General features: G+C 38.3%; 1 pseudogene; it reads right to left on the bottom strand.

Moving 5' to 3' along the window:
- Positions 1–6,638: 6,638 nt before the first annotated feature.
- On the bottom strand, positions 6,639–7,121 carry LOC101559421 (60S ribosomal protein L21-like; annotated as a pseudogene).
- Between the last annotated feature and the right edge of the window lie 12,987 nt (positions 7,122–20,108).

Raw genomic sequence — 20,108 nt, forward strand, 5'->3', positions numbered from 1 at the left:
CAATACATGTCTATTACACTGAGTTGTTAGTTTGATCATTGAAATCTTATATGCTCTGAATTTTTTATTTTATGTGTTTGTGATGATATTGCCTTTTTAAGAATTTTGTCCTATTTAGGTGATTTGAAGTTTGGCCATCAATTTAACTGAATTTTTCAGATTCTTAAAATTCTGTCCCTGAATATATACACTATATAACTATGTAGCTAAAATTAGGCTAAGTGCCAAAGGAACCTAATACTACTATATATATTCTTGCACAACATTTTTCCTTTCACTGTAATAACAATTCTCTTTATCCTGATTCTTATTCCCTTTATCAAACTTATCACTGTATCACTGTCATCCCGTTGATCATCAACTTGCTAGAGCGGGCACCAGTAACATCTCCATTGTGAGACTTGTTGTTATTGTTTTTGGCATATCGAATATGCCACGGATAGCGTGCCAGGCTCTGCTGTGCAGGTGGGATACTCTTGGTGGCTTACCGGACTCTTTGAGAGGGGCGGAGGAATCGAACCCGGGTCAGCTGTGTGCAAGGCAAACACCCTACCCATTGTGCTATCGTTCCAGCCTTAAGAATATTTTAATGAAATTCTATTTTATCTTCAAGTATTTTTATCTGCTATTAAAATGATTTAACAAGATATTTTTGGCATTTTCAAATATATCTTTTATCCTTTAATTTTCAAACTTCCGCATACTTACATTTTAGATGTCTCATAAACAGAATTGAGCTGTATGTTATTCTATGTTTAATTACTGGATAAAATCACAAGCAGTTTAAATATTAGTCTTATGGTGATTGCTAATAAACTTGGAGTCTATCTATAACCAACTTTCCTTCCTTCCTTCCTTCCTTCCTTCCTTCCTTCCTTCCTTCCTTCCTTCCTTCCTTCCTTCCTTCCTTCCTTCCTTCCTTCCTCCCTCCCTCCTTTCCTTCTTTCCTTCCTTCCTTCTTTCCTTTCCTTCCTTCTTCCCTTCCTTCTTCCCTCCTGTAATTTTTTCCACTTTTTATACAGAGTTGGAAATTATACATTTATCAATTTTGTTTCTGTTTTCACATCATTCTCACTCAAGCAATAGTCTAAAGACAGTTAGATAACTTCTTTGAAGTACTCCTAAAAATTAAGAACATTCAGATGCAACACTTCATCTTCTATTTTTTATTTTATTGTTACATCATGTTTTATTTCTGCCATGTTCACAAACCATACTAAAAAATCATTAAAGGGGTGACACCTCACTGTGCTCAGGCTTTCTCTTATCTCTGAGTTCAGCGATCACTCCTAGCTGATGGGGGACCAGATGGGGTGCCTGAGATTGAACCTCGGAAGGCTGTGTGCAAGGCAATCACCCTACATGCTGTAGTAGATAGAAATGATAGAAATGATTTAGTGCAAATTTTACGGAAACAATGTTTCCTTAGTTTTGTCCAACAGTTTCTTTGATCATTTCGGAATGGGAGGGGACTCCCAAGCAGTGCTCAGAAGGCCAGGGGCCCCGTTCTAATGATTCTTGGTCTTTCAGGCCAGGGGTTCAATGTGAGGGCCAAAGGGTGTGGTGCTGCTCTGACCTGCAGTGCCAAGGATTACTGGGGTTACCCTGGCAGTGCTCAGGGGACCTGCAAGACTACAGTCATGGATGCTCAGGAGACCCTCAGGAACCAAGTCTGGGTTGATGACCTGCTAGGGATGTGCCCTAGCTCTCCTGGACCCTCTATGCTCAAATTTTGGAAATAAGTTTTAAATTAGTATTGGTTTCCAAGAATATAAGGTTTATGGTTTAATTGTACAATGTAACTGTAGTACACCCACCACCAAAGTGGCAATATTTATCTATCACAGTCCATAGATTTCTTGCAGTGTGTCTGCACACACACATACACATACACACACACACTCCACAGAGTAACCTAAGTTTTGTGTTTCTTAAATTTTGCTTCTTAAATTTTGCTTTTTTTCCCCCTTCAGATTGAATTCTTTTCCTAATATTTATTCTTTTGCACCAAGTGTTTGGTTTATGGTAAATCCTCCCCATTTCTTTTTTCTAAAATTGCATTATTTCCCTTTTACTGGTTGAAATATTTTATTGCTGAAATTCTAAGTTCAGAGTCATTTTTCCTCTGTCCTTTAAAAAAAATCTTAAAGGATTTTTTAAAAAAAATATTTGGTTTTTTTGTTGCTACTTTTTGTTTGTTATAAATAAATTGCTACCTCTCTGCTTCCTTTTCAGTTTTTATGAAATTTTGTTTTCTTGATATATATTTCTGTTTCATCAGATATATTTAGCTGCAGTAAAGGTTTTTCTTAACTCTTATCTGTGTGAAAAGTTAAAATCTGAGAAGTCAATGTTTTCCTAAATGCCAATAAAATATCTTTTGAATAATGCCTTTGTTCAATCCAACACCACCCATCATGCCCTGAGCACTGCCAGGAGAGATCCCTGAGCACAGAGTCAGTAGTTAGCCCTGAGCATCACGGGTTGTGATCCAAAAGCCAAAGGTAATAGGACAGTGACCCCCCAAAAAAGTATTATATGCACTTTAGTTATTCTTAATCTATCATCTATATATTTTTCTTTCTTTAATATTATTTTTATTATTATCATGATTGGCATTATCTTTAACAATCTGTATATTTCCCTACTTAATCTTCATTCCCTAAATCTCTCTGTAATTATTTATTTCTGCTTTTCAACCTGCCTGATGATTTTATTTCAGTACCTAATACTTCTAATAGGGTAATTTATAAATCTTCTCCCATATCCCATGGGATTGGTCTTTCTTCCTTATCTTGTACTTCTTAACCCTAGTGTTCAACACACTTTATCATCTTTTAGAGAGTCCGTTACCACAAAGTCTAATGTGTTTTTTCTGTTAACTCTATTTCATGTTTGAACATTTCCTTGGGTATCTCTCTACGAGAGATAGAGAGAGAGAAAGTTGGGGGGATGGGGCTCTCAAGTGGTACTCAGGAAGCCCTGAGCCCACAATGGTGATTGTCCACCAACTTGGCTGTCAGTTGATTGTAAGGCATTGTAAGGCCTTGTGCATCAATGCTGCTCAGGCTCTGTGGTGCCAGAGATTACCTGGACTGCCCTGGAGGCGCCTGGGGTTCTTTGGGGTCACACCTGGTGGTGCTTATGTTTTCTAAGGCTACATCTAGCTAGGACTCAAACCTGGACCAGGTGTCTGCTAGGCCTGGGCCCCTGCTACTGTACTGACACCTCACCCTGTATATTTGAAAGCCAAACTCATCTGCCTTGGGCCTAGTGTTTTGGTTTTCAGGCCTTGCTCACTCTGAATTATACTCTTATACCAAACTTTGGTTTCCTTGTCTATGGAATCTAGGATAACTTCTTTTTAAGATTTGTCTTTTTTATGTCCTAATTTATCAATTGTGATTCTTGGATTGTTTGTGAAACACAAAAATTTTGAAATTCAGATCTTTTGCATTAAAATTTCAAGGAGGATTTTTCATAATCCTATTTATTTCTCTAGAGGAAACCATTCTTCCAAGGACCCATTTGATGATTAGAGAGATAGCACAGGAGTTACAGCACTTGCTTTTCTTGTGACCAACTCAGGTTTGATCCCCAACTCCACTCATGGTTCCCTGAGTACTGCCAGGATTGATCCCTGAGCACAGAGCCAGGAGTAAACCCTGAGCATCACTCGGTGTGACTCCAAAACCAGTGGTGATGACAGAGTGTCAACAACCCACTTGAGGCAGATGTCTCAGTAGTAATCAATGTAATTTTTGATTACATTTTTTGATCACCTTTTGGGCTCAAGGACACATTTTCTTTCTTTAACATGGACATTACAGCTTTCAACTGACTGTCTTATGCACATTCCCATTTAATATTCCCATAAACCTCCTTAGCATTAGCTAAGTTCAAACTCTGACTTAAATTTGCTTATTTATTTAACAGCATGACGTTTTCATTCCTTTTATTTTCAGTTTTGTTGCATGAAAAGCACCATTTTGCTCATTCTATCCTGTATTTCTGAATGTTTGGAGGAGAAAACAGGTGCACATCCCAGTTCAAGCTGTAATGCCTCCTCTTAATATATTTGACAACTTTGTAAGACAGGGATATTTTTAATGCCTTTTATTAACCCTCATGGAAAATCTACCACATGCCATGTTCTAAATCTGGGGAGTACATAGGAGACGAAATGCAATCCATGGTTTTCATGACAGAAAAATAATCATAACAACTAATGGTGAGATTTTTTTAAAAATAGAGGTAGGAATAAAATAGTGATAACTAGAGCTATACCCAAAATATCTGGCTTTCATTTTTTGCCCTTTAAAGTCAGTCAATTAAGTTTAAAGTACTGATACTGATTTGTCCAATTTCAATCAGGTATTGAAGACAGAACATGATCACACATTCCAGTGTTTTAACACAAAATCAAGTGCTTTTCAAAGCTCTGGCAGTAGCTACCGTGTGACCAGCAGAAGAATTGATTACATTTTTTGATTTATCTTTTATAGATATACTGAATTAGTATTTTGGGCACAGTAGTTTACAATATTGTTACTGATGGAGTTTCATTCATAACACATTTCTGCACTGTTTCCCGTGCCAGGGTGTCTGCTCACCTCCACTGTAGTTACCTCCCCCCCGTATATTACTTTCCCCCCATCCCTCCCTTGTAGTAAGCTTCCTACCAAAGACCAATTCTCAGTTTCGGTTGTTTGGGGGCATTTGTTATTCCTCTATTTTGTCTCTTTCTAGCCCAAATATGAGAGATATCATTCTGTACCAGTTCCTCTCCTTATTAACTTCACTCGGAATCACACTCCCTAAATCTACCTACGTAGCCACAATTAACACGATTTCATCTTTTCTTATAGTCAAGGAGTATTCCATTGTGTCTTTGTACCATACTTACTTTGTCCAGTCATCTGTTTTCAGACATGAATTGTTTCCAGATTTTTGGAAATTGAGAATAGTTCTGCCATGAACATAAGAGTGCAAATCTCTTTTCTGAACAGTCTTGGGCCCGTGGGTTAGACACCAAGTAGTGGTCATTTGGAAGCAAAGTTCCTAGACCAAAATGTTTTATAAATGTCCACGTTGTTTACCAAAGGGGCTGGACCAGTCAATATTTCCATAAGCTTTGAATGATGGTCCTTTTATTTACACAAGGACTCCAATATTGATCATTTTTGTTCTTTATGAAATGTGTGCCAGTCCCAGTGACGTGAGATGATATTTTGTTGTTGTCTTCATTCGTATTTTCCTGATGCGAAGTTGTGGATTTATTTTTCATTGTGTTCTAGGTAACAATATTGTAAATATTGATGAATATTGAATGATTGAATATTGAATCACAATATTCAATATTGTGAATATTGAATGATGGGTCTGGAGCACAGCGGGTAGGGTGTTTGCCTTGCATGTGGCTGACCCAGGTTCGATTCCTTCACCCCTCTCAGAGAGCCTGGCAAACTACCAAGAGTATCCTGCCTGCATGGCAGAGCCTGGCAAGCTACCTAGGGTGTATTCTATATGCCCAGAACAGTAATAACAAGTCTCACAATGGAGACATTACTAGTGCCTGCTCGAGCAAAATCGATGAACAATGGGACGACAGTGCTACAGTGCTATTGTGAATGATAGGATTTCATGTATAACAGAATCCAGCACCACACCATCTCCTGCAGTGTCTGTCTTCCCCACCCTTGTCCCAGTTTCCTGTGCTAAGTCTCCTACGTAAAGAAGAGTTGACTCTAAGTGGAGTGATAATTTTCTTTCCAGAACTTTCCTAGTCCTAAGGCTAGAGAACTCAGGAAATAAAATGAAAGTACATTGTAAACCAGAAGTTGGAATTATTGAAAATCAGAGGGCATATAGAAGAGTGGAAATGAAAGTCTGGGAGGATAATAATTTAATTCTAGAATTCGATAACAGAGTTGTATCTCAGTGGATGGGAAGGACATACGATTTTGGACCAGCCTCAATAAGCTTCAATTTTACTTAAAAGCCTCAGAACTCCTCTCTAGCCTTCTGACATTCTCTCTAATAAATGAGCAGAGAGACTTTCAGAGATCTTCCTTTCATTTCCTGCTGTTAGAAGCCTTTGCATTTTCATTAAGTTTTAAGTTAAATAAGACCTCCCCCCCGCCGCTTAAAGGCAAGTTATGCCACTTGTTTGTATGTGTGTTTGTATCTGGAAAACTTTCTGAATGGTATTATTTTATTAGACATCAATCTGAAGTTTAAAAAAGCAGAAAAGGCAGGACAGAAGAGAATGCAGACCTGCTGCAATGATAATGTTTTATAGCTATTCTGACTTATTGGGTCAGAAGAGGAGGACATATTCGGAAGAGGTGAAGCATTCATTTCACCTAAGCAGGCAAATGCTACCTATGCACCCGTCACATCTTCTGGGTTTTTTGTTTTGTTTTGCTTTGTGTGTGTGGTTTTGGGGGACTTTTCTTGCATTTCAGTAACATTTTCCTTTTGTTATACATGCACACACATATGTATGTATATATATATACATATATATACGTTACAAATATGTAGATAGAAGAAAAAGAGTGCTGCAGTGAAAGTAGGCATGCTGAAGTTTTTTTTTTAATAGTCCAGGAGTCTCTTTATTTTTAAACAAACACTTCTCATGCCATGAACTCATAGGGGATGGGCTCCAGCAGCTCAGCTTCCTTCCCATTGGTCCTTATAAAGTGGGCTTCTCTGGGTGCAGCGGGCTGGCGCTTCAGTTGAACCCAAGTCCCTTTCTCTTTGGCTTCCTTCTGTTTTTGATCATTTTTCTTCACCCGTTTCAGAAAGCTGTCTCAACTTTTAGAGTGCTTAATAGGCTCAATGCGGACATTAATTCTCTTGGCAAGAATCTTGCCCTTGACTTGTTTGTTAACGACAATGCCAGCAGCATGCCGGGTAACACCGTAGACTCTTCCAGTTTTGCCATGATAACATTTGTGGGGCATTCTATTTTGGACTGTGCCTGTTCCCTTTATGCCTAAGATATCACCTTTCTTATATATACACATGTATGTGGCCAAAGGAACAACTCCATGTGTTCTGACAGGTCTAGAGAACATATAGTGAGTGCGGCTCTGCTTTCTCTTTGTGTTGGTCATTTTTGCGATTTACTGGGCACTGGCAGTTCTGGCCGAAAGGCTGGAGTTATTGCTGTGGCTTTATAATGTAGTTTAAAATTGCGGAAGAGGATATCTCCATAGTTTATGCCTCCAGATTTCTTTAATGACTTGGTCAGTTTTATGAACCAAACGTTAGTAACATTTGTTTGATGTCCTTGGGGGGAGAATGCCAATCTAATCTTGATGATTTCAGATTGCATTGAAGTCTGTTTTAGGCTTTGGGGAGGGTGGCTATTTGAAGTATGTTAATTCTTCTACTCTATAAACAATGAAACTTTTAAGTTTCTATCTAGTAATGACTCACAGTTTTTGATATATAAGCTTTCATCTCCTTTACCCCGTTGGTTCTCAGGTACTTAACTTTTGAATAAAATTACAGTAGAACAAGCACTGTCCAGGGGGTCCTCACTAGTAATTCTTGACCCACTGGGTTGTAGTGTCAGTACCAATACCTGAGGATGCAGGGATGCTTAGACCTTATTGTGTGAGGGGTACCAGGCCACCCAGTGTTTTTGGGGTCCCCTGGGTTACACCTTGCTGTGCTCAGAGGCCCCCAGGGTTTTACTCCCATGAAACATGTGATGCTGGCTATCACACCTGGGTCAGGCTCAGGCCAAGTATGCACCCTGTTTTATCTCTCAGTCCCTATGGATTTTTGTTTTCATCCAAGTTCATTGTTTGAATAGACAAATACAATAAAACTTTTTGTATTGGTTTTGTAGCTTACTACTCTACTGTATTGGTTATTCGTGTGTGTGTGTGTGTGTGCGTTGTCTTTAGGATTTTATATGCATATTATCATGTTATATAGACAAAGAGTGATGGTTTTATCTCTTTTCCATTTTTAATTTACTTTATTTACCTTTTGGTTTCATCTATTTTGTTTGATTGTTTGTGAGCCACACTTTCAGTTGTCAGGGCTTACTCCTGGATCTGTTTCAGAAATCACTTGGGAGTAGCTTGGGGGCCTTTAAGAGATATTGGAGATCAAACCCAGTTGGCATTGTACAAAGCATGCACCTTACGTGCTGTACTATAGCTCTGGTTCCTATTCTCTTTCTTGCCTAATTGCTATTGCTACAGCTTACAATACTATGCTGAATAATAGTGGCAAAAATAGGTATCTTGGTATTTGATCTTAAAGGAAAAGCTTCTGGTTCTTCACCATTGACTATGTTATCTGTGAGTTTTTTGAATGTAGCCTATATTCTGCTGAATTAAATTTTTTCTGTGTCCACGGTTGGTGAGATACTAAAATGGGTAGGGTGTTTGCCTTGCACATGGCCAACCCAAGATCATTACCCATGCCCCATATGGTCGGTGTCCTGAGCCCTTCCAGGCATGGTCCGTAAGCATAGGCCAAGAGTAAGCTCTGAGCATTAACCAAAGTTTTTATATGCCCATTTTATTGAGGTTTTTTTTTTTCTTGTCACTTGATGTGGAATCTTGTCAAAAGTTTTGTCTCTATTTATCTGATCATATGATTTTTTTTGATCTTTCCTTTTGTTGATACATGTGTGGTAAATCATTACTTATTTTGTATCTGTTAAACCATCCTTGAATCTCTGGAAAAATTCCACTTGATCATAATGTACAATCCCTTTAACGGTTTGTTGGATTGGATTCACTAAGAATTCTGAGGATTTTTTATTCTTATGATTAAGAATTTGGTCATCAAGGATTTAGATTTATAGTTTTATCATGTGTGATTCTCTGGTTTGGGTATCAGAGTAATGCTAGTCTCATATAAACCGTATTTCAGAATCTTGTTCCTTCAACTTTCTGGATAATGTTGACAATATTAGATAGTAGGTTTTCTAGTATGTTGTTTTTCAGCCATGTTTTCTTTTTATAGATTTAACCATGAAAAGAAATCTTCCAGGCTGGAGCAACAGTACAGCAGGTAGGGCACATGTAGCCAACCAGTGTCAATCTCTGCTACCCTGTGTGGTCCCAGAGTCCCACCAGAAGTGATTCTTGAGTGTAGATCTGGGAGTAAGCCTGATGTGGCCCCCAAACCAAAAATTTTTAAAAATTTGGATGCTTATGGCCACCTGTGTGTTCTTATAATTTGGTGTAATAGTGGAGTCTTAGAGAACTATCAAATTCCATTGACCCATGCAATAGTGCTTCTTTTCTCAGTATTCTGTTTGCCTTTTGGTTTGGGGGTCAGATCCACAAATACTTAAGGCTTATTTCTGGTCCTGTGTGCAGGGACTACGCCTGGTGGGCTCAGGGGCCCATATGTTCTGCCAGAGATGGAACCTAGGTTGAGTCCATGCAAAGCATGTGCCCTACCTGCCATACTATTGCTCTGGCCCCTGTTTCTCAATATTCTGGAGGGACTCCAGTTTCATTAGCCTTTCTAACCCCCACTATTAAAGTATAACCCCTTATCAGCTAATAATGAAATGATTGACAGCTATGGTTAATAGACATGTAGGTCAAAGAAAATGATTTTTCCAGGACAATGGGATAATGAAAAGAGAAGTTATTGTATTAAAATATTGATGAAATTATTTTATATTATATGTGTTGATACACAGCCTCAACTCAAATTTTTCTCCATTAGTCTTTCTCTATTACCACTATTACTACTATTATCAAATCAAGGTTTTCTATCTGCTGGTTGCACATATGCCTCCAACTCAGTAAATTCAGAAATGAATGTATTCTTATTACTCCTTACTCCCTATATCTATCTTGTCTTCCTGCATTATTTAAATGACAGGATGGAAGCAACTCTTAACCAATTCTCAAAACTATGCAGAGACTTGGACAAGATTTTGACTACTGTTACTTTCTAAATCCTGCACGGTGATAGTGTAATTTGCTGTTAATTTTGATCACCTCATATATATGTGAAAGAGCTATAGACCTTCTGATTAGATGTTTTAAAAAATCCTCTGTGAAACATATTATTGTCCATTTTTCAATCAAAGAAATGAGTACTCAATGATTAATAAACAGCTTTATAATTACACAGATATTAAGTGATAGTCATAAGTTATTGTTTTTAGTTTCCTAAACATGATCAGAACTTTTCTTCTCTACATCTTTTCTTATCCTTTTGTCAATCCACTGCATAATATGCAATTTCTCAGGGCTTGGATGGCAGGCAAAATGCTTCCCTGGCATGCATCTGATTGAGGTTCATTCTCTAGCACCTTCTATGATCCCCAGAGTCCACCGGAGTTATTCCTGAGTGCAAAGCCTTACCACAATCAAGTGTGGCCACAAAACCAAAAACAAAGCAAAAAACACAATTCCTTCATAATTTCTGGTCTTCCAAGCCTTCCCAGTCCCTATATTTCATATTTTCATTCTTATAAACATCCTTACAATACTGCATTATGGCTTTGCTTAATTAATTGCCTGTACACATCATTATATTTTAAAACTGTTGAAAGAGATGACTGAATTATTGATTTCCCTTTCCACCTAATCTCTGGCTATCACAAGTAACCAATACTAAGTCTAGGAGTAAAAAATTAAAGAGTAATGAGAAAAGAAACACAAATCCTGTTGACTTCTGAATTAAAACCTAAGGGTAGGTTTTTTTTTTTAATATTTCCTTTTCTTTCTAGATTAATTTTCTCTCCTTAGAACGGTTCCATCTTAGTATTCATGTGGTAAATTCATTGCCAATTTGTACAGGTTGTTTGCTTGTGGAAAGCAAATACAAATATTTACCTTGTCTATTTAACAAAGCAGAATGTTTTGCTTTTTGATATTTTATCGTACATGCTTGGAGGGAACTTGGCGTTTCATTAATCCTTCCTTTGCAATGCCCTTTCAAAGCTAGTGACACGTCAAGTCAGACGGAACTTGGAGCCATTTAACTAAATCCTTAGAGGACTTTAAGAATTTTTCTGCACTCCCAGAAAGATAAAGTCTTCCACCCAAGATATGTGTTAGAAAGCAACGCCTGTTTCTGTTTTATGTACCGGTGGTTTCCTAAGTTGTGCTTTACTGAGACTCAGGGTGATTGTCATCTAGGAAGGGGGTCACATCTCTAGTTCTGAATTCTATCAGCTCTCCCTGGACACCCAAGCGGGTTTCCGCACTTTTCGTGACTTCTTCAAGGTCAGCCAGAACGGTGACCTGGGAACTCAAAGAAAGGTTCCCATCGTCTGGTATTAAAACTTTCGAGAGAGCCAGCAGAATGGCCAGTCACACAGAAAGAAGCAAAACACTGGCAAGAACAACGGCCAATTCTGTCACCCATCCAAGGATTTGTAGCTGAGCCATGACATCTGGCGAGAGTCTTTGTGGAGTCCAGCAGTGAACTCACCGAGGCCGCGTGCTCACATCTGGAGTCTAGACTGAGCGACTCTCTGCTTTGGGCTCACAGCCTCTTCACACCTCTTGCACTTCTCTCTGGCTCTCTTTATCCTCTTTTTTACTTTGCCAAAAGATATTTTTTTTTCCTATCTAGCCTCTCTCTTCCCTTATATTTTTTCTTTTATTTTTTCATCTGTCCCATTCACCCCCACAAATCAATCTGACTCCATTTTTTTTTCAGCTACTCCTAGGAACATCTTAGATAAAAGATTTTTATAATAATGCAGAGCCCAGAGGGACATCATATCGTCATGGATTTTTGTGCAAGATTTGATGCGAGATATTCTACTAACCAACTGCATGAATTAAAACTCTATCCCTGGGAGGTGATTTTTGTTTGCTTCAGAATTAAAAACTTGTGCTGCATTTGCCATATTACAAACTTATTGAAATCTACACAAGCTTTTCCTCAAAGAGAATCTATGACAAACATCAATAAGTAGAAAAAAATGAAAAAAAAAATCTTTTCTGGCTAGCATAGAAGGAAGGCAGGTATTTCCACCTTAATTAACTAATAGGTGCTGGGAAAGTTACTGAGTTCCCTAAATGAGAATGAGAAAAAAATATCCTTGCCTGGATGATCTTTACTTATTTTTCAGTGCCCTCTTAAGTCTCAGTTCCTTGCCATAGGGCACTGGAGTGTGGAAGATGCTGGCCAGTGTAAACAGCAACAATGTATCACCTCTAATTTGAGACCAATCAGAGTAGATGCAGATTTTTTTCCTCTTCTCTTCCTTCGCTACTGTGACTGATGCTATTTCTAGCACAGGATTCTCTAACAGGATTCAGAATCACGTGTCAACATGAGTCTTTGAAGGAATCAGTATAGAGCAGAGACTTCTGTGCTATACTAATGGACAGTATTATTTAAAAAATATTTCTTTGTCTTATTTGGGACTTAATGATGAAATGGCATATTGGATTTTGGAAGGGAGAACGCTGGAAACGACATATCCATCTGGTGGAATTTGGTATGTGGGTAGGTGGATGTGGCTATGAAAGAGATCCGAGTAGAATTCGTGGGTAACCTTTTCCATTTCCCTTCTGGAATATGTGATAGATCCATCAGGACATCGGAGAGCAGTCATCTTGGTCTTATAGTTGACGAAGGACAGGCAGGCATTGCAAATACTTTTCCCAGCTTCTGCCACATCCACCAACCCTGCTGTTCTTCACTCTTTGAGGTCTTTAGACCCGAACACCTGAAGAATCTGCCACCAGTACTTGTCAATATACTGGTTCGGCTTTTCAGACACTGTCTGAATGCACAGTGCCGTCCCAGTGGAAAACCAGCAGGACCGTTCTGTTGTACAAGAAGGGAGACACCCACAACATTGACAACTATCGCCTGATCTGCCTGTTGTCTGTCATCTACAAGTTGTTCACTTGAGTCATCCTGAATAGGATTGGCAGAACACAAGATGAGGAACAACCATGCGAGCAAGCTGGTTCTGAAAGGAATTCAGCACGATTGACCATATCAACACAGTGACCAAGCTCATTGAGGTTTCACGAGAGTTCAAGATGCCACTCAGTCTAATGTTCATCGATTTAAAGAAGGCCTTTGATTCTGTTGAGACTGAAGCAGTCATTGAAGCCCTAGCCAAACAGAGAGCTCAAATTCAGTATATCAGAATCCTCCGTGAGTTGTGTTAGAGATTCACCACCATGATTTCACCATTCTACAAAGAAGTGATCATCAACGTAAAGAGAGGGGTTCGGCAGGGTGACATCATTTCACCAAAACTCTTCAGTGCCACCCTCAACAATGTCATGCAACGATTGGAATGGGAAGGAGTGGGAGCAAAGATAGATGGTTGGCAACTACACCACCTCCGTTTCACTGATGGCATCATTCTCATAACACCAAACACTAGCCAAGCAGCACGAATGCTGGCTGACTTCGACGGTGAGTGTGGAAAGGTCGGACTGCAGGTGAATCTCATGAAGATAATGTTCATGAGAAACAAACTAGTTTCTGACATTCCGTTTGCTCTCAATGGAACAACATCTCTGAATGCAACATCTATGTGTACCTAGGTCGAGGACTCAACATGACAAACGACCTGGCACCTGAGTTGCACAGGAGGAAGAGAGCGGCATGGAACGCCTTCAAGAGCGTCGAACAAGTGGTTAAGAGGATGAAGAACTTCCAGCTCTGGGCACATCTTTTTGGGTCATACCTGGTGATGCACAGGGGTTACTCCTGGCTCTGCACTCAGGAATTACTCCTGGCGGTGCTCAGGGGACCATATGGGATGTTGGGAATCAAACCCGGGTCGGCTGCGTGCAAGACAAACGCCCTACCCACTGTGCTATTGCTCCAGCCCCGAAATCCATATATTTTAATAATATCCTAAATCTTGGGAATAAAATGTTAGGCCAATTTGTGCATCTTTTAACTAGGAAGCCATCCAAACTGGGTGGAATAGAGCCTGCCTTTGTAGTGTAAAGTGTTTTTCCTTAGGCTTTTTCTGTTTCCTCCCTCACTTCCTTCATTCCCCAGCTCCCATGCTACCCGGGAACATTACTCAATTAGGATAATTATCAGCAATACCTCCATCTTGGTGTGTGGGGTTGGGGAGGGAGGCATTGACAGGGAGGCATGTATGTGCATAGGAGAAGGGGGACAAATCTGAGTTAAATTTTATACAGAAGATCTGAGTTTCCCAGTAGGTTAAAACTTCATTGCCTCAGTTGGGTTAGCTTATAGAACCTTTATTGGCTGTTTTCCTTTCTCTCTCTTTGTCCTTTTCTCTATTGTTACTTCCTGGCGTCTATCAAACTCAGATAAATTATTTGCACTAAATCCCCATCACAAGATTTTGGAGCTCAAATGAAGACAAATAGCCATCTAACCTAACCACTCCTGTGGACTTTTGGATAAGTGGCAACTTCAGACGAGTTGGTGGGTTTTTTTTCCCTTTTTTTTTTCTGAGTGAAATTTAATAGTATTCAGGGCTTATTTCTGGCTTTGTGCTCAGCTCTGTTTCATGTTAAGTCTTAATTAAATCTTCTGCACTTCTGCATACATACAACCATGTCTATACAAGGAGGGCTCAGAGAACTGTATGTGGTGCCAACAATCGAACTCGAGTTGGCTGTGTGCAAGGCAAGTGTCTTACCCTCTGTACTATCTCTCCAGACCCTGCAGATGGGTATTTTTTAAAACAGATTTCACAAGAAGATTGAGATATTTTAATAAATATTTAGTTACATCTTTTAATGCAGAATTATCAATGTGCTTCATGATAAGTTTTGAAACTAAGAGTATTAAAAGTCACCTCAACTTGTCTTAAAACATTTTATAAGGAGACAACGTACCATGTTTTCTAGCTGAGTCTAGCATTTCTACTGATTCATATGTCAAAATGCATTATTGCATGGCATGTGTATTTGCTTTCCTGGGTCAAGATTGTTTCAAGTTTCTTGGGATAGTGTTGGACTATAGGAAAAAAAAAACCTAACAATTGCAAAGAAGTAAATTAAATAAGGATCTCAATATTACATGGCATTTGGAGGTATTTGAGTGTATGACTTGATATGCTGTCACATAGCATAATGTCTGAACATATCAAGACATGACAAATTATAGGGTGTGGTCACAATAGGAAGAAGCTAAAACAAAGTGTGGACTCTGGCAATAAAGAAATGAAAGAAATATGTAGCTTGGGAGTGCATTTGTGTTTCTTTTCTGCCTTGGTAATAAACTTCAGTCTTTCTAAATGCAATGCGTACTTTCCAGCCTTTATTTTAACTGACTTTTCTGAGATATCTTTATTATTAATTTCCTTTGTCTTCTTCCCTAGCAATACAGTCCCCTTGCAATGGGCATTGTAGGGTTTTTAAATTTTTTTATCTTTCTGGACTGGAGCGATAACTCAGTGGGTATTGTGTTTGCCTTGCATGCCACCGACCCAGGTTTGATTACTCTGCCCCTCTCGGAGAACCCAGCAAGCTACCGAGAGTATCCCCGCCCACACGGCGTATTCGATATGCCAAAAACAGCAACAACAAGTGTCACAATGGAGATGTTACTGGCGCCTGCTTGAGCAAATCGATGAACAATGGGACAACAGTGCTACAGACAGTGATATCTTTCTGGATCCTGCACATACATATCCAATTGAAATGTTTATGCTCTTTCCACATAACTGCACCCTCTTACTAATTCTCAGTTAGCATTTTCATCCAGTGAGCATATCTAGTCCCATGGTATGAACTCCCAACTGTTTTGGAATGAACCCCAAATCAATGCCACCAGCCCGGCCTTATTTCCTGAGCGCCTTTTGTAAATTTCTACCTGTGTGTCTCAGGGATATCTTAAACTCAGTCTGCTCAAAGCAGAGTTTTGTATATCTCCACCTCTTTTTCTCTTAGGCTCTCTAAAATAAAACCTTAACAAAATATTGTTTCTATTTTTCTTTTCTCTGGCAAATAACGCCAACGGCTGGACATAGTCTATGAAATCGGGGATTATTTTTTAAGTGTTTTGTCCTCAGGAGAACTATGCCTAAATATGAGTAGTTATTAAGAAATAGCTGAAGGGAAGGATTCTTGACTTCTTCAGCTGCTATATAATTAACGAAAATGTCCTGGTTCTGGGGCTGTTGTCTTAAAACCAGGGACGTAGCCCAAACCGCAACACTACCCCCAAACAGTCTTGTTTAATTCAGGCATGGATTCATTGCCTGCAAAATTTTGTTTCTTCTCATCACAATGAAATGTTTGAGAAACAAAAAAAAGGAAATATGTTTATTATATGATTAGTGGCACCAAAACTTGGTAGTAATAGACATATATGACATTTAATAGGAGAAAAATTAAACACGTAGCCATTTAAGGCCATGCAATACCATTCCATGACTTGAAAAGAACTTTGAATATTAATGGGAAAATAATAAAATACAATATAACCTTTTCTAAAGAAAGGAACAAACTATTTTAAATATAGAGCATCTATGTATATGATATAACTATAGCACTGTAGCACTGTTGTCCCATTGTTCATTGATTTGCTTGAGCAGGCAACAGTAACGTCTCCATTGTGAGACTTGTTATTAGTGTTTTTTTTTTTTTGCTTTTTGGGTCACACCCAGCGATGCTCAGGGGTTACTCCTGGTTTTGCACTCAGGAATTACTCCTGGCAGTGCTTGGGAGACCATATGGGATGCCGGGAATCGAACCCGGGTCAGCCGCGTGCAAGGCAAACGCCCTACCCGCTGTGCTATCGCTCCGGCCCCAGTTATTAGTGTTTTGGGCATATTGAATACTCCACGGGTAGCTTGCCAGGCTCTGCCGTGTGGGCAGGATACTCTCGGTAACTTGCCGGGCTCTCCAAGAGGGACAGAGGAATTGAACCCAGGTCGGACGCTAGCTAGGCAAACCCCCATGCTAATACTGATTCTTTTTAGAATAATGAGAATATTTTAACTTTATGTTTTGGTTCTTTACTAACCTGTCTAAAATAAGGATTCTTTGCTTTAATAATATGAAATGTATATAATTATTTTTATTTAATGAAATAAAAGCCGAGTATCTTATTCTTGCTCTCTTTGTATTTTTTTCATCATCTTCTATTATTATCCAGTGAATTTTACCCCACCCTTTTCCTTTTATTGCTAATAATAGAGCTAAATGTTTATTTTGCTATAGAAATATTATTGGTTTCTTTTATTTTCTGTATCATGGTCTTGCTTCGTTTGCAGCACTTATAATACTGGGAATGGAGTTTCTAAATGCAACTACTTTCAAATGTCATGGGCCCATAGAAGCTTCTGTAATAAATTAGAACCTAACAACGGTTTAAATTAGTGAAGGGGTGGATGAAATATTATCATTCTGAAACTTAACAGCCATTTATGAACTTCATGGTTCTTCAGCAAGCAAACTACAAGTTGCAAAGCAATAAGAACACCACATTGAGATTACATTGCTTCCTGTCAATACTGAAATATAATAAAATGTGCTGTTATAAATGAAGACAAAAATGTGCTTTACAAATGAAGACAATGTACATATATAATGTAGTATGTAGAAGGATTCCTTAAGAGAAGAAAGTAAAAATATTTTTATGGAGATCTTAGAGTGTTAATATTCCTATGTCTGAGAAATAGGAGTGCACACAGCATCTTTGAATATAATTCATGTCAAGCATAATTCATATTGCACACAGAGGAAAGAAGTTTTTATCCTAATTTCAAATATCTTGAATTTTAGAGAACATCGGGGAACCAAAAATGTGTATCTTTTGTTTTATCAGGGTTCAATACAGAGAAGAAAATATGGAAAGCATTATTTTTTTCACTCTCTTCCCAACCACCTACAATCTTAGTCATTTATCCCAAGAAAATAAAGCTTTACACAAGCCTCTTCACTCCTACCATCCTGCTCTGCAGCACATATTCAGTCACTGCCCTTCGTACTTGGGAATCAGTAGTCATGGAATTTGGCTGAAATTTTTTTCTGTGCCCTTGAGATTAATTCTCTCTTTTAAGTGAACATGGATGGAAATAATTAACCTTTCACTTGATATTAACCCCCTAACAGTTGCATTTCAGTAGCATTAACCTATTTTATAGGCTATTACTTCTATTGTCTCCATACTATATCTGGTTCCATATGTAACCATCTGGTTTGCTGAATGCAGCTGTTCACTTGTGTCACTTGAATGACTACAGGTCCAAAGAGCACAAATAGGAGACAAAGAAAACCATGCACTTTTTGAAAGAGATAATTCAGTGATGCACCTCAGTAATTCTCATGTTGATTTACTTTAGAAAATATATATCACTTTGGTTTTAATTTTAGAATATATATGATGGTGTACCTTTATTGTTAAATTAATTTTCTGACCTCTGACAGGGAAAAATTAAGCAGAAATTGATATTGGATAAAGGAAAAATTATAGTAATATATGTCCAAATAACATATGAAATTTATCAAGTATGAATATAAGATCTTCTGACTTTACCACTCATCTCCTTTAATCATGGGAATTGAACTCTGTAATTCTGACATTATGTGTTAAATACATAATTGTATCTTCAATGACTTCTTGATCCTTGTGACTCTCTGGCATAAGAAGGAAGAATTCTGGATTAAAACCTAGAAATCTGTGTTTTGAGTAATGCTATGGAAGATTCTTGATCACGCTGGAGTTTGAGACCACAAGCATAATCCTTCAGCTGTTAATGCCAAGTGATGTCTCTTTCTACTGTCTTAGGTCCAAAAGTATGCTTGTTTTGCTCCGTTTTCTATTTTCTTTTTCACTGAGGCACCATGATTCATAAAGTCATTCATAGTTGAGACTCATGCATACAATTTTCCAATACCAGTCTCATCACCAAGATCAATTTTTGTCTATTAGTGTCCCAAGATTTACTCTTATTCCCCAGCCGCCCTCCTTCACAGAGACATTTTTTTTAGTTTGGTTGCTGTAGTTTGGATCTTATGGTTTCAGTATTGAATATGATTATTTGAGTAGTCATAGTCAGAGTTGAAATAGAGCTATGCCACTGCTCAAAAGCATCAATGTGTCCAATGTTGCCTACCCCTTTTACCTCACTTCCATTTATTCTTACTTTCCCAGATCCATTTTCTTTCTTTTTATTCTTTCCTATCCTTCTCAGTTCTACAAGATAGGGCATAGGGTAATCCATGTATCCTCCTTTTTCATAACTTATATTTCCTTGTCCTTTTATTCTATATACCACAGATAAGTGAGAACATCCAGTATTTGTCTTTCTTTTTCTCCCTTACTTAGCTTAGATGATATTCTTCATTTTTTCCCAAGTTGCATTGAACTGCATCATGATACTTCCTGATAACTTCATAGAATTTCATTGTCCATTTCATTATGTTTATTCATACACACCTTCATTATCCACTCTCCTGTCGAATCAGTTTAGATTGATCTCATATCTTAGCTATTGTGTTAAATGCTGCAAAGGATAATTGTGTGCATATGTTCTTTGAGATGAATCTTTTTGTGTCCTAGGGCTCAAATTTTGATTGAATAGATACCAAGGGGTAAAATTTCCTTTTTCGTGTTTGATCACCTTCTTTCCTTCAGATATTCAAAACTTCTTGGAAAATTGAAATAAACCCTAAGAAATGTTTGCCTTTAAATTGCCCAGCTGCCATTTTTTTTTTGTTTTTGTTTAGCGTTCTTTCAGTGCATTCTCTTATTTCAACACCCAGGAAATGATCCACTGTGAACTTGATGAAGTTCAGCTCTCCTGTCCTACTCCTTCATATAATAATTTAGACAAGCTGCTGACTTTAGGGATTTCTCTTTTCTTCACAACTGACTCTCTGTCTGTTGAGGTTTATTTTCATTTCTATACCTTTCTTGGCATACAATTTTCCACTCTACTTTTGTTTTTAGTCTTTCTGTATCAAAGTCATTTTTGTTTTGTTATGCTTTTGTTTGGGGTTCACACCCAGTGATGCTCAGTGGTTACTCCAGGCTCTGCATAGAGGAATTACTCTTGGCAGTGATTGGGAAACTATATCGGACGCATGGGATGGAACAGGGCCGACCATATGCAAGACAAATGCTGTATTCACTCTACTATTGTTCCAGTCCCTCCAAATCATTCTTATTCAACCTTTCTGTTT

The sequence above is a fragment of the Sorex araneus genome, chromosome 2, assembly GCF_027595985.1.
Source record: "Sorex araneus isolate mSorAra2 chromosome 2, mSorAra2.pri, whole genome shotgun sequence".
NCBI lineage: Eukaryota > Metazoa > Chordata > Mammalia > Eulipotyphla > Soricidae > Sorex > Sorex araneus.